At 29.0% G+C, this 14,773-nt stretch overlaps 1 pseudogene across 1 annotated transcript; it reads right to left on the bottom strand.

Annotated features, from left to right (window-relative positions):
* Positions 1 to 4,678: 4,678 nt before the first annotated feature.
* Positions 4,679 to 5,427, bottom strand: LOC145950503 (histone H3.3-like; annotated as a pseudogene). Its single transcript, XR_014428378.1, has 4 exons — positions 5,268 to 5,427; positions 5,088 to 5,163; positions 4,911 to 5,001; positions 4,679 to 4,816 (listed from the first exon to the last, which is right to left on the bottom strand). The product of XR_014428378.1 is annotated as a histone H3.3-like (transcript).
* Between the last annotated feature and the right edge of the window lie 9,346 nt (positions 5,428 to 14,773).

The raw sequence follows: 14,773 nt of genomic DNA, 5'->3' as shown, positions 1-14,773 counted from the left end.
AAGAAAGCACCCCTTGTAGATCCCACTACAAGAACCTTAATCACTTGAGAAACCCTTCTCAAGATTTTCCACAAAGATTCACAAAGAAACAAAAATGAAACGAATTCACCTGGAATTCTTGAACAATTCTTTGTCCTTCTCTTTCAAGGATATGATGATGATGATGATTTTCACAAGAACTTTCACAAAATGTTTTTCTTCTTGGATTTTCACAAAGAAACCTCTCCAAGATGTCACACAGACTCTCTAAACGTTTTTAGAAGTTGATTATCAGTTCTTACTCGAAGTTATGAAGTTTCAAAATAGTTCAAGTCTATTTATAAAAGTTCAAACCCAGATAATCGATTATTTTAAAGAATAATCGATTATTTTGTTCTTCAGATTTCTGGAAATCAACCAAGAACAATTTAATCGATTATTTAGTTGGATAATCGATTATTCCAGAGAGTTGTTCCAGGAATAATCGATTATTTTGGCAGATAATCGATTATTACAGCAAGGCATTCCACTTAGCCCATTTGCTGAAATAATCGATTATATTTAACAATAATCGATTATTTTGAGTCAGTTCTTAAAACTTCATTTTAAGACTCAAAATAATTTTCCAATGTTCTCAACTCATCATCATCTATTCCCTACTTGATTTTAGACAAGTTTTGCTCAATGCACAAAGCACACATACAAGTATATACAAATATAAAAATTCATCTCCTAAGTTCTATTACATAGCCATTCTCCAACACATTTTTCTTGACTCTTCCTTGACTTTGTTTTTGTGTCCAATGTTGTTGTTGTACACTTGTGATCTCCAATTTGTTCCTCTCATGTTGTGATCATCAAAACTCTTAAAGCTTCCAATTCTCCTAAGCTCAACAATACTGTCAAGGTTCTGGAGGGTCCATCTAAGGTCTGTTATCTCTGAATGAGCAGGTTTTTCTTTGTGGTATATTTGGAATCTTCATGCTTCACATGATATCTTATCTATTATGTCATTTTGCAGGGTAAACAAGGAATTGTCAAGCACATTTATAGAGGGATTGTCTTTTTATATGATGGAAATGAGGAAGACCATGGAGGTTATTTCACTTGTAAATCTAATGTGTGTGAGAAGGTCAAGCTTGCTGTTGGTGATTGTAGTGGAAAGGTTTGAAATCCTTTATAATATCCTGCTCTGTTATAAACTGTTTGACGACTTCAGTTGATTTTTTGATGTTTTTCATTCTGCTCCATGGCCAGGATAGTGAACCGGGTCCTTTAATCTTCGAAGACCAACCATCATCACCAAGATCTCCCCTGTCACACAAAAAACCATGGCAAGCAAGAGAAAATAATCGTCAATGTCTGTAAACATACACGATTCCTATATTAGAGAGTAAGGTTTTATTATTTATATATGAAGGAGCATTATTTGTGAATTGTGATACTTTTTTAACATACATGTTCATATATGCATACGGAATTGCTGTTTTGTTTATTTATTTATTTTTAATATTTTTGGATTATAGCTTATAGAGTTTGTTTTATGTGTGTGTACAGACAAACTGGAAATGTGTACAAGAACGTGAAGAGGAAGATTGAGAGAGGTGTTACTTTCCCAACTTGCTTATCTGTAAACAATGTGGTCTGCCATTTCTCTCCACTAGCCAGTGACGAGACAGCGTTGGAAGAAGGTGATATATTGAAAATGTAAGATTTTTGAGCATGGTTTTTTTTTCTCAGTAGGAATTTTGTTATGAGTGATGGGGGAATGAAATTTGTGTTTTTCGCTATTACTGGGAAGTTGATGGTAGTTTCTTTGGTTGTTTGTAGTGATTTGGCTTGTCATATAGATGGTTTCATCGCGGCTGTGGCTCACACTCATGTTCTTCAGGAAGGTCCTGTCGCAGGAAGGGCAACTGATGTTATTGCTACTGCAAATACTGCTGCTGAGGTGGCCTTGAGGCTTGTTAGGCCGGGAAAAAAGGTAATCAATTTTAAGAATTTTTTCCCCTGTATTTGAATTTTTGTATGATTTGATTTGGAACATGTTGCCTCTATTAATTGTATGTTTGGTAGATAGGTATAAGGTCATCACTATATAAGCAATCTAGCTTAGTAAAATTAGGTTGCTTCATGTGTATTGTTTGAAGGGGTTTCTTTGCCTAAATGTGTGCCTTGTGGATTTTGATCTCTAAATGATGAAAAGTATCATGGCTATGGATATACTCCAATGAAGCTTTATTGTCATAGTTACACTGATAGAGGTCATTCATTATTTTTCATGTGTTGTCTTGCCGATTAAGCACATCATTAATCTTGGGAACTCCTCTTGATGTCTGTATTGTTCTTTTATCTTCATTTTAAATGATATCATGCATTTTCATAAAAAAGACTTGATATTTTTGTTTTGATTGAAATTGTTTCAATAATAGGCTCTGGTAATCGATTACAAGAAATGGGTAATCGATTACCAGAGAACCTTTTAATAAGTAAATTTCGAACATATGATTTTCATTGTCTGGTAATCGATTACATGTATAGGTAATCGATTACCAGACTCTTAAAACAATAGTTTCCTCAAATTTAGTCATCAAACAGTTAGCGAGGGATTCATCCCAGTTAGTGACGGATAAAATCCGTCGCAAATTGTGACGAAATTCTAGCGTCGCAAATTGTGACGGATTCTAGTCAATTATAGGCATCACAGTTTGTGACGGATTCGTTCATCACAATTTGTGAGGGATTTTGTGTCATCACAATTTGTGACGGACTCACATACCTCTCAATCCCTCTCAAATTGCGAGGGTTTTAATCCCTCTCAAATTGCGAGGGATTTAATCCCTCTCAAATTGCGAGGGTTTTAATCCCTCTCAAATTGCGAGGGATTTAATCCCTCACAAATTACGAGGGATTTAATCCCTCACAAATTGCAACAGATTTTTATTAATTTCTAAACATTTATTGTTAGAAATTAGTGACGGAAATTATATTGTTTGTGATGCCTTAATTCCGTCACTAATTGTGACGGAGAAAATAATCCGTCACTAAATATTTTGTGACGCCAAATTTTGTGACGGAATCATTTCCGTCACTAATTTTCCGTCACTAATTTATTTGTGACAGATTTTATGAAGATTAGTGACGGATTTGTTCCCTCTCTAATTTTAATTTTTCTAGTAGTGAATTAGTTGGTCTAATGTAATGTTTTCAATAACAATGACACTAGTAAAATAATTCTATGCAAGAGATTAATTAATAATATTTGAGTACGGGACTAAAATAATAACTTTTTTTATTTTGAGGACTAAAACACATGTTTAAAATTTGAGGGATCAAAAAGATACATTTTGAATTTGAGAGACCAAAATAATAATAAAAAATTATATTTTAGGAACTAAAATCACAGGTTTTGAAATTTAGTAACAAATAAAAAATACATACCTCAAATTTAAAGGACTAAAAATATAATTAAGCCTAAATTATATAAAGAGTTGTATTGCATGCATTGGTTGTAATATAAAATGGAGCATATTTGTAAATATTGTTATTACATAACACAATTTTAATAATTTTTTTTGTAATAAAAAGTATAAATTAGGACAAGACATAATCCTAGAGTCTACCACCAATCTTTTTGAAATTTTTTAGTGAGATAACGGATTACTTAACTTATCTCCAACATAAGTTCGCATGAAAAAATATAAAACATAAGAAAAATTAAATTTCACTACTAGAAAAATTAAAATTAGAGAGGGAACAAATCCGTCACTAATCTTCATAAAATCCGTCACAAATAAATTAGTGACGGAATTTGTGACGGAATTGATTCCGTCACAAAATCTAGCGTCACAAAATATTTAGTGACGGATTATTTTCTCCGTCACAATTAGTAACGGAATTATGGCATCACAAACAGTATAATTTCCGTCACTAATTTCTAACAATAAATGTTTAGAAATTAATAAAAATTCGTCGCAATTTGTGAGGGATTAAACCCCTCGCAATTTGAGAGGGATTGAGAGGTATGTGAGTCCCTCACAAATTGTGATGAACGAATCCGTCACAATTTGCGACGAAGAAAATCCGTCACAAACTGTGATGCCTATTATTGAGTAGAATCCGTCAGAATTTGCGACGCCATAATTCTGTCACAATTTGCGACGGATAAAATCCGTCACTAACTGGGTTGAATCCCTCACAAACTGGGCGTCTTTAATGAGGAAACTATTGTTTTAAGAGTCTAGTAATCGATTACCTATACATGTAATCGATTACCAGACAATAAAAATCATATGTTCGAAATTTACTTTTAAAAATCATATGTTCAAAATTTACTTATTAAAAGGTAGGTTCTTGGTAATCGATTACCCATTTTTTGTAATCAATTACCAGTCGTACCAGATTCAATAAAAACTTAAGTCCCCAGTATATATGATTACCAAATAACCAAAATGCAAGCAGTTGAAAATGACCAAGCTAAATCCACACAAAACTTATAAAATGAGCAGAATCCGATTATCCAAATGTTGGTGTCTAGGAACAACAATAGGTAAAATGCTGTCTCCATATATCTATCTATACATCGCATAGCAAACTGAAATTTAACTAAAAACCTAAAAACAATAAAAGTATTGCAAAACGGAAAGGTAACAACTATGCTATAAGCCTAAGCACATTCTCCACGGATGCGGCGTGCAAGTTAAATGTCCTTGGGCATGATGGTGACCCTCTTGGCGTGGATGGCGCACAAGTTGGTGTCCTCAAACAAACCCACCAAATAAGCCTCTGCAGCCTCCTGAAGAGCAAGAACCGCGTGACTCTGGAACCTCAAATCAGTCTGCAAAAACAATTCAAACAATTAAAGCTTAGTCACAAAACCAAACAACAAAAGAAAAATGAAAAATTAGGGTTCTTCACAGATTTGAACATACCTTGAAGTCCTGTGCAATTTCACGAACGAGACACTGGAAGGGGAGCTTGCGGATCAGAAGCTCCGTGCTCTTTTGGTACTTTCGGATCTCACTGAAATCACGATATTAAAAATTCAATTTTTAGCAAAAAGTGTTGAAAAACAAGAACAAAAACCATTGAAGAAAATAGCTAATTACCGAAGAGCAACGGTTCCGGGGCGATAACGATGGGGCTTCTTGACTCCACCGGTTGTTGGCGCAATTTTCTCGCAGCCTACACATATCACATTTATTCAATTAGGGTTGAAGAAAAAATTGTGAATTGAATAATTGGGAATTGAGAAAAAGTGGTAATTGAAAAATTGAAAACCCTAATACCTTGGTGGCGAGTTGCTTCCTTGGGGCCTTTCCACCGGTGGACTTGCGAGCTGTTTGCTTGGTACGAGCCATGGATGAAGAGAGAGGAAAATTGAAAGATTAGAAATTTGGAAGATTAAATTTTGGAAAGTGAGAAGGAAGAATAATGAAAAGAAGGGAACAGGGTTTTGTTTTTATATAAGCGTGTAATCCGAGACCGTGGACTTTGAAGACTTCAAATTCAAAGGTAATTTGGATTTGATAAATTATGCTAATCCGTGTGCTTCTTTCTAATTGGTCGCTTCGTCCACGAGAGGATTGCCAGCGTGGACCGTTTGTGTTTCTTTCTTGTCGTCAGAACTCAAAAACTTGTTGCGGATTCCAAGTCAACCGGCCCTAACTCAATCTATTAACATGTTGAGCTGAAAAAAAATAAAACACATTTAAAAATGCTTAAATACTAGCCAAAATAAAAAATTAGTATTGTTAATAATTATTAACATGAAATTTTATAAAAATTAAAATTATTAAAAGTAATATAAATAAGAAATTATTTATATATATATATAAGTATAAATAATATAACTTATCTTTTTTTTATGAAAAATACATTATATGAAAAAGGAACACACAATAAAAGTACAAAGTGTTTTCTTTTCTACTCGTTAATAATGATGATGATAATAAATTTTTAAATCTTTTTCTTTGGAATTTTATATAAAACTAATTAAATTTGATCATTATAATATATAACCAAAGTAGCACATATTTAATTTTAAACTAGGCAAATATTTATAATTGTAAAAAAAAATTAAGAAAGGTTTCATCATGTATTTTTTTCCTTTCTTAGATGAATGTGAAATTACTCACAGTAGTATTAATATTATAAAAGTAAAACTAGACTTATATATTCCATGATCATATATTTAGGGTAAATAATTTTTATTTTGATTTTTAAAAATGTAAATAATTTGAGATATATATCTAAAAGAAAATATTTAATAAATTATAGTTTTTTTAAAATTTATTTAATAGCATAAATACATTTTTTTTCATATAAAATAGATGGATTTTGATTTTAGAATTTTTTTATCCTTTTAAAATTTTAAATAACTAACTTCAATCCTTATAAAATTAGTGAATTTTAATTTTAATTATTGAAATACATTTTCTTAATCTTCATCTCTCTAAAAATTGCAATAATTATTTCTTATTCTTAACATGTATTTTAAAGTAAATAAATAATACTTATTGTAAAATCTATAACAAATTCCAAAGATATCATTTGAGATAATTACTTTTCATCTGTTGAACACATGAATAAGGGGGAAAATGTGAAGAGACAGAGAATGTGTGAAGAGGGCTCCCTTCTGCCCTCTTTTAGGGTTTCTAAAATTACCCTTTTGCCCTTCTAGAAGGCTTGGGTCAAATTGGGCCCAAACTGAATTTGAACATTGCAAAACAAGGCCCAAAACTTTTCCAGATTCCGTGGGTTATTTTCGGGCTCCATTTTGACCATCTTAGGCTTCGAATTAGTAGATGCACATTAGTGAGACATTTGTAGCTTTTTCTCTTAGCTTTCCAACGCCACCAAGATTGCTCAATTCGGAGTCCTGTAGCTCCAGATATGGCCAAAAAACCGAGCGAAGGTCAAACTGTCCAGAAACAGAAATTTGATTAGTTTTGCAATTAGGCCCATAATTCAAATGACAATTAGCAAACATGATAAAACCACGAAATTAACCCTAAATGTGAGAAGTAATCAATGCCTTAATGATATGAATTGAAGCACTAAATTACGGCTCATCAATCAGTATATAAGAAAAAGGACTAAAAAGTATATTTTAATTAACTAAAATTCAATTATAATCAATTAATGAGTGAATGATAATCAATTAACTAAAATTCAAAAATATATTTTAATTAAAAATAATTTTTTGGTTAATACGGTAACTAAAAAGTATTATAATAAATAATTAAACTAAAAAAATAAATTTTATAATGGTTATTTTTTTAATGATGCTAAATTTAATATTTTAATTATTTTACAATAAATTAAATAAAAAAATAAAAAAAAATATGTTAATTGATATTTTAAATAAAATATATTAAAATATCATAACCAAAAGAAATCAAGTATTATATCGAAAGATGAATAATTGATTTAGTATGTATATACCTAATTTTATTTAAAATGTGATCCCAGAACGGGCGTTCTGATTTTGGAACGGTCCGTTCTGGTTGCAGAACGGGCCGTTCTGGCCGCAAAACGCTCCGTTCTGGAAAATATAAATATAAATATACATGCTTCTTTTGTTGTTTTTCTTATATTTAAATATAAATGTATAATTTTAATATCTCTATGATTCCTATGAAAAACCTAATGGTGTGTTTGGATAAGAAATTTATATAAGGTAATTTATTTATTTGAAGAATTTCAAATTTCTTCAAGTGAAATGCTTTGTTTGGATGAGGAATTTACAAAGAATTTAAAATCCAAACATTTGTGAAATTCCTTAAAATAGTATAATTTCAAATTCTCCCAAAAATAGCAGAATTTGAAATTCCTCATATTTGTTTTTCTTATTTCACCTATATATTTTATCTTTTCTTTTCATTCTTTTAATTATTAGATATTCAAAAATATTTTTAAAATTATTAAATATTATCTTATATTAATTTTTAAAATTCTTAAATATTTCAAAATTAGCTAATATTTATTTTTATAAAATTTATTTTAAAAATCTCAACATATAAATATATTTTTTAAATTAATTTTATCATGATGGAATCAAATTATCATATCTAACCTAATAATTTAAAATTTGAGATATTTGAATTGACTTAATTATCCAAACAAAATATTTTAACAATGATAGAAATTGAAATCAAAGTAATTCAAATACCAAGAATTTCAAAAATATTTTTAAAATTATTAAATATTATCTTATATTAATTTTTAAAATTCTTAAATATTTCAAAATTAGCTAATATTTATTTTTATAAAATTTATTTTAAAAATCTCAACATATAAATATATTTTTAAAATTAATTTTATCATGATGGAATCAAATTATCATATCTAACCTAATAATTTAAAATTTGAGATATTTGAATTGACTTAATTATCCAAACAAAATATTTTAACAATGATAGAAATTGAAATCAAAGTAATTCAAATACCAAGAATTTCAAATTCCTTGAATTTGTAAAATTACTCATCCAAACACACCATAAGGGAATGCAATTGTAAGAGACAATTATATGAGTAAGATGTTTATTGTATGGATTATAGTACTTTGTGGGTTTTTAAGAAAACCCTGAGAGAAACAAATAAACTATGCAAGTTTATATTTTGCTTTTTGATTGTTCTGTTGTATTCCTTGTTGCGTGATATGTATGAATATCTATTTAATTCCACAAATACATGAGTTTTGATTTGAATTAAACATGTTTGGTATTTCAATTATGAAAAAGATTATGTTATTCAATTTTTGTTATTTGTGTTATGGTATGTGGGGTAGAGGGTGTCACACAAATGATATATATTTATTATTAATAAATACATAATATATATATATATATATATATTATATTTTTATAATATTATTCATAAATTAATATCAATAATATTTTTAGTATATTTATACATAAACTAATAATTTGATAAATATAACTTATTATATATTAATATAATTTTACAAAAATATAAATATACATATCTTATCTACTATATTTATATTTTTGTAAAAGTATATTAATATATACTTAGTTATATTTATCAAATTATCAATTTATCTATAAATATACTAAAAATATTATTGATATTAATTTATTAGCAATATTAAATTATTAATAATATATAAATTTTATTTATTTAGTAATAATAAATATATATCATTTGTTACATTAATAAAAATTATAGTATATGTTAACTTAAATAAGCAAATAATTGTATAATTTTAAATTATTATATATATATATATATTAAAATTTTAAAATTATTAAATTTTTAATGGGAGAGATTCAAATTGCACAATTATGATTTTTGAGGGACTAAAATTGTTCAATTAAAAATTAAAGGACTAAAATTGCACAATTACAATTATTTAGGGACTAAAATTATCCAATTAAAATCTTAGGGATCAAAATTGCACAATTACAATACTTGAGGGATCAAAAATGTAATTAAGCCAAAATTAAATTAATATTCTTTTTTTTTTTTAATTTCACAAGTTTTTTTTAAATATTTTTAATGAATGTCTTAGTTTCTTATGTTCAAAATTGACAATTTTTTATTTAATTAAATGAATTTCATAATTTTTTCAGTCCTTTAATGAAATAAAATATTTTTAATTTTATTATTTTTTTAAAAAAAATTTAACATATTTTCTTTAATTATGCATAATTCTTAAATATAAAAGTTTCATAAATAAAATTTAATATTTTGAGAGGGAACAATTTGTCACAAATTTTTTCACAAAATATTTTAACCTATTTGTGACGGAATTTTGAGAGGGAACAATCCGTCACTAAATTTTTTCATTTTAGTGACGAAATTTGTGACGGATTTTTTAGAGACGAAGTTCATTCCGTCACAAAATCCGTCACAAACATTTTTTTTTATTTAGTGATGAAATTTGTGACGGATTTTTAGAGACGAAAATTTTTCCGTCACAAATATTTTTTTTTTGATTCAGTGACGAAATTTGTGACGGATTTTTAGAGATGGAATATATTCCGTCACAAAATCCGTCACAAAAGTCAATAAATTCTTGTCCGTCACAAAACTTAAAATTCCCTCACAAAATGCGTCACTATTAGCGATGCTATTTTTTCCGTCACAAAATTCGTCAAAAATATTAATTTTTCTAGTAGTGTTTGATCCAAGTCCAAGATAGTAAAAGTGATTTAATCAATTGTGTCACTCTTGCTTATCATGTATTTTTAATGATGAGAGTGATTTTATAAGCATCTTTTTTAAGATGAGATAAATGTGTCTTGCTTTTAGTTTAGATGTTGGATATTATTAGGGGTGGCCATAGATTCATATAAATTTGAAAAATTGATGAATTCAAACATGTCCAAAAAGAAAAAAGTTTGATTTGACTCGGATCATCAATTCAAATTGGATTATGGATTTTGATGTTTCAAATCCAATCGATCAATTATATTATATATTTTTATAAGGATTTAGAATTCATCATTAGAAAATTAAGAAAAAAGAGTTATGCATTAAGAGTGAAAAACAATTTTAAATAGTCATCTAATCACAAATCATTAAGAATGATAAACTTGTTCACTTTTATAAATAGTTGCGTTAAAAATATATAAATAATTATTTATTATTCGTTGACAATGTAAAACATTTTATACTGACAAGTGCATGGTTATTAAACCAAAAATTGATTTAGAGTTTGAACTAAAAGACCATCCTAACTTACTATTCATTCTTAATACTATTGCACTTCATATATGGCAACTAAAAAGTTTATAAGTGGAAGATATAGAGTCACTAGTGCAAAATATAGAATTTGCGTCTATTATTTCAGCCTTTTTACGTTGTAAAATAGTCTGACGTTAATGCGGGAGATGTAAATTTATGTCGGTTGAGTTACCTGACGTAAATTTACGTTGGACATCAAGGACCGACTAAAATTAGTGAAGAAAGTGCTCCACCACCTTCTCCGCCCATACTCCTTCCTCCGCACCCCTACCCTCACCCTAAAACCCCCAACCAAAAACATCCTTTTTTTACTCCTCAAACCCCAAAACGGCGCCGTCGGGGCTCGCATGTCGAACTCCTCCACCTCTCTGCCACCGACAGAACGGCTAATCTCGGTGGTGGCATACGGGCTGCCCTTCCTGAACTCCGTCCAGCACGAGCAGTACCTGATGGCCCAGTTCCCAAAGCTGGCCCTCCTCTTCGAGCCCATCCTCCCCTTCCTTGCCTTCTACAGATCCATCCCCTACTCCTCCTTCATCGCCTTCTTCACCCTAGCTTCCCCCGCTACGTCAGGTTCAACGCCATGCAAGCCGTTACTCTCGACATTCTCCTCGTCATTCCGCTTCTCTTCCACCGCATCTTCTCCACCAGTACTGGGCCCATCATGACCTTCTCCAGCAACGCCATTTTCGTTGAAGGCACTTGATGGTGCAAAGCCCTAAACACGAAGAATACGAAGGCACCTAAAGGAATATAAAAAGCTTTTTTACGTCAGACTACATAAGGGTCTTACATAAAATTTTAAATCTACGTCGAACGCCTATGTAGTTTGACGTAAAAAAGTTGGATATTTTAATGTTAGATGAGAAAACCCTGACGTAAATTCTATATTTTGCACTAGTGAGTTCATACTCTATATAGAGCTCTATAGTTTTATATTTTTATTCCCCCCAATTTGTTAGGGTTAGAGATTAAGTATAAGTACACTTATGCTGCATGAGAATGAAGAATGAAGAATGAAGGTAACATTATTTTTTTTTTCAACTTTTGATTTTATTTTTAATTTTTAAATGATAAACAGATAATTCTATCCAAAAACTCCAATTATAGTGAGTTCGGTTCGCTTCAAATTATAAAAAAAAAAGTTTAGAGAAATTTAATCCAAACCAATTTGATTAAATTTAATTATACCATATAAAAAAAATAACATAAATTCAATCCAAACCTATGTGTGCCAACCCGACATATTCCAATTCAAATATTGACCCTACATCAACCAACAAGGTTGGCTTTTAGTTCTTAATAAGTGAAGCTATTGATGATTTGACTGAGAAGGAAGAATTCGAGTCACTATTTTGTAAAAGGTAAATTTTGTGTTTCTGTTGACTAATATCTACACTACTAGAAATATGGTATTTTTCTACAAAATTTTATGCAAAAAAATATTCGCATGAAATTGCTACAAAATTTTCTACCAAAAAGGAATTACCAGGAAATTGTTACGAGTATTTTTGTAACTTTGACTTCGCAAATTCTTTTTACAAAATTTACTACCAAAATTATTAATTTTATAATTTTTTTTGCCAATACAAATTTCTAGAAAAAATTGCAGGAATTTCCTTCAAATTTTATTTAGAATATAAATTTGCAAGAAATATTAAATTTTTTAGTAATGTCAAAATTTATTTTCCTGTAATTTTTCTTATAAATTATATTAGCAGGAAAATATATTAAATTTCATTTATTTATTTATAGTTTTTTTATTAATTTAAAAACTAAAAAATAATTAAAATTCAACTAATTACCTGTCGCACCCACAAGAAACCCACGCACATGCATGTTGTACAGTATGAAACTTGTAACTTGTAACCATGTAGTCAAGTTTGGTGCATTAAGGCAGATATTCTCTAATTATCTTTATATATTATATCATAATTTATTATTTTGACCTGAAATTTTTTTGATTTTGACCAAGCAGAGAGGACGTGGACATATACGTATATAATACTTAAAAAAAAGGGGCATTTTTCACTATACCAGTTATCTATACTAATATATAAAAGTGATACCATTTTTTAATAACTATTTTTGATTTCCAATTTTATATAGACTATTTTATCTTTTATTTATTTTTCAATAACTACTTTTTTTTTATGAGTAACTTCTCATTTTTTTCCCTTTTTATTTATTTTTTTATTTTAATACAAAGCACAGAGTACATTTTTCTTGCTAGTAATATATAACCCACCTTCTGTACGGTATGAAACACACCGTACCCACCGCTTAGAGAAACATAAGAAATCTACCGCACCGCACCACATAGAAATCCATTGCATAGAGAAATGCATTCCCCCGTCACCTCTTAAGATCGTTCCTCTGTCACCTCATAGATCGCATCGCACCAGTGACTTGCTCAAGTAAATATAATGACTCTTTTTTTATTTTGTGGTGATTTATTTACTATTTTCGTGCTTCTTCGTTGTAATTTGTGGTTTATCTTATTTCGAATTCTATGTATCTCCATAGGTTAAAGAAGAAAACAAACTCTCCTTTTGTTTTGTCTCTGGTTTTCCTAATTCTTCTCTCTACTAGGGTTTATATGTTTCCTTTTACCAAGATTTTGGCTGTTCTACTCTTTGTGTAGTGTAATTGATTTTTTACTTTACTAATTTTCAGGTCAAGGAATGTTTTGAATGAGCATGCAGTTGATAATCCAAAGGAGATTAATTCTATGGTTAATGAGTAATATTTCTCTCATGCAGTTTCTCATTCTCTTTTTTCTTTTTCTTTTTTCGAAATTATTCTGCAGTTGAAAATTTGTGTGCACTCTATAAAGGTACATGTATTGCAGTTTGCTTATGTGCATGTATATATGTTTGATTGTCTTATTTTTGTGGTTTGTAGATTAAGCCACTGGTGAAACCAGTGAAGGATATTATAAAAGAGATTAGAATAAAGTACTTTTGGGCATGATTTTGTCTCTAAAAGTAAGTAGTGGTGTGATTGACTGTGGTTATATCTTTGATGTTTTCTCATTGGTATCATTAATTATTAGAGTGCCTTTATTGTTGCAGATAATCATATTGCTTTGATAGTTGTTAGCGTATGGGCTCTGTGGTTAATTTGTGTAAGTACATTGCCATTGTTTTTTAACATCCTCCCCCATTCAAATGTATTAATCATAAAAGGGAGATATCTTGTTCTATTTTATTTTTCTGATATTCAGTCTCATAACATGTTTTGATTAACTTTATTTGCATTTAACAGATGTTTTTGAGCCAAAAGCTATTTCTAGAGCAGTTTAAAAAATGATATCTTTAGGAGTTTGAAGATATTATACAACTAAAACTTGTAATTTGAAATATTATAGCTTCAGGAGTTGCTAAATTTAGTGTTGAAGGATGTATTTCACTAGTTTAATAGTTACTAAATAGTATAGAAGCTTTTAGGTGATGTGTAAAAACACAATGGTGTTCTATTTTTGGTTATGCATTAATTTGCGTTAAAAACTATATTTATCTATTCTTTAGTCTATAATTTTTACCTTCAATTTAACTATTCTCTAAAATTCTTTAGTATATTAAGTGATAACATTTTTAAGAGATATTTACGGGCGAAAGTTTTTTTAGACATTTTTCTTAATTTTTCAATTTTATATTAAATTAAATTTAATATTTTTAAAATTATCAAATAGTAAAATATAATATTATGTCAAAATATAAATTATTTATTGTAAATATAAATTATAACTTATATATTAAAAATTTACTTATTACAATTTGCCTAAAAAAATCAATTTTATACTCATAAAATATTTTTGTAAGGAACTTCTTCTAAACCTTCATTCTATATTAACTATTATATCAAAGTTATATTTGAGTTCGCAACTACCACTAGTGCAAAAATTAGTTTTAAAATCAGAGTTTTAAGATCGGTTAAAAGGTGACCGATCTTAAAAGTCACGTTGTGACAATTTTGTAAATAATGTGAACACTTTTAAGATCGGTTAAATTTTAACCAATCTTAAAAGTACTTTTAAGATTGGTTATTTTATGACCGGTTTTAAAAGTGTTACTTTTAA

The sequence above is a fragment of the Cajanus cajan genome, chromosome 8 (assembly GCF_000230855.2).
Source record: "Cajanus cajan strain Asha chromosome 8, NIPB_CcT2T_4, whole genome shotgun sequence".
Classification (NCBI taxonomy): domain Eukaryota; kingdom Viridiplantae; phylum Streptophyta; class Magnoliopsida; order Fabales; family Fabaceae; genus Cajanus; species Cajanus cajan.
The sequence above is the reverse complement of the archived record's forward strand: the minus strand, read 5'-3'. Positions and strand labels throughout refer to the sequence as shown.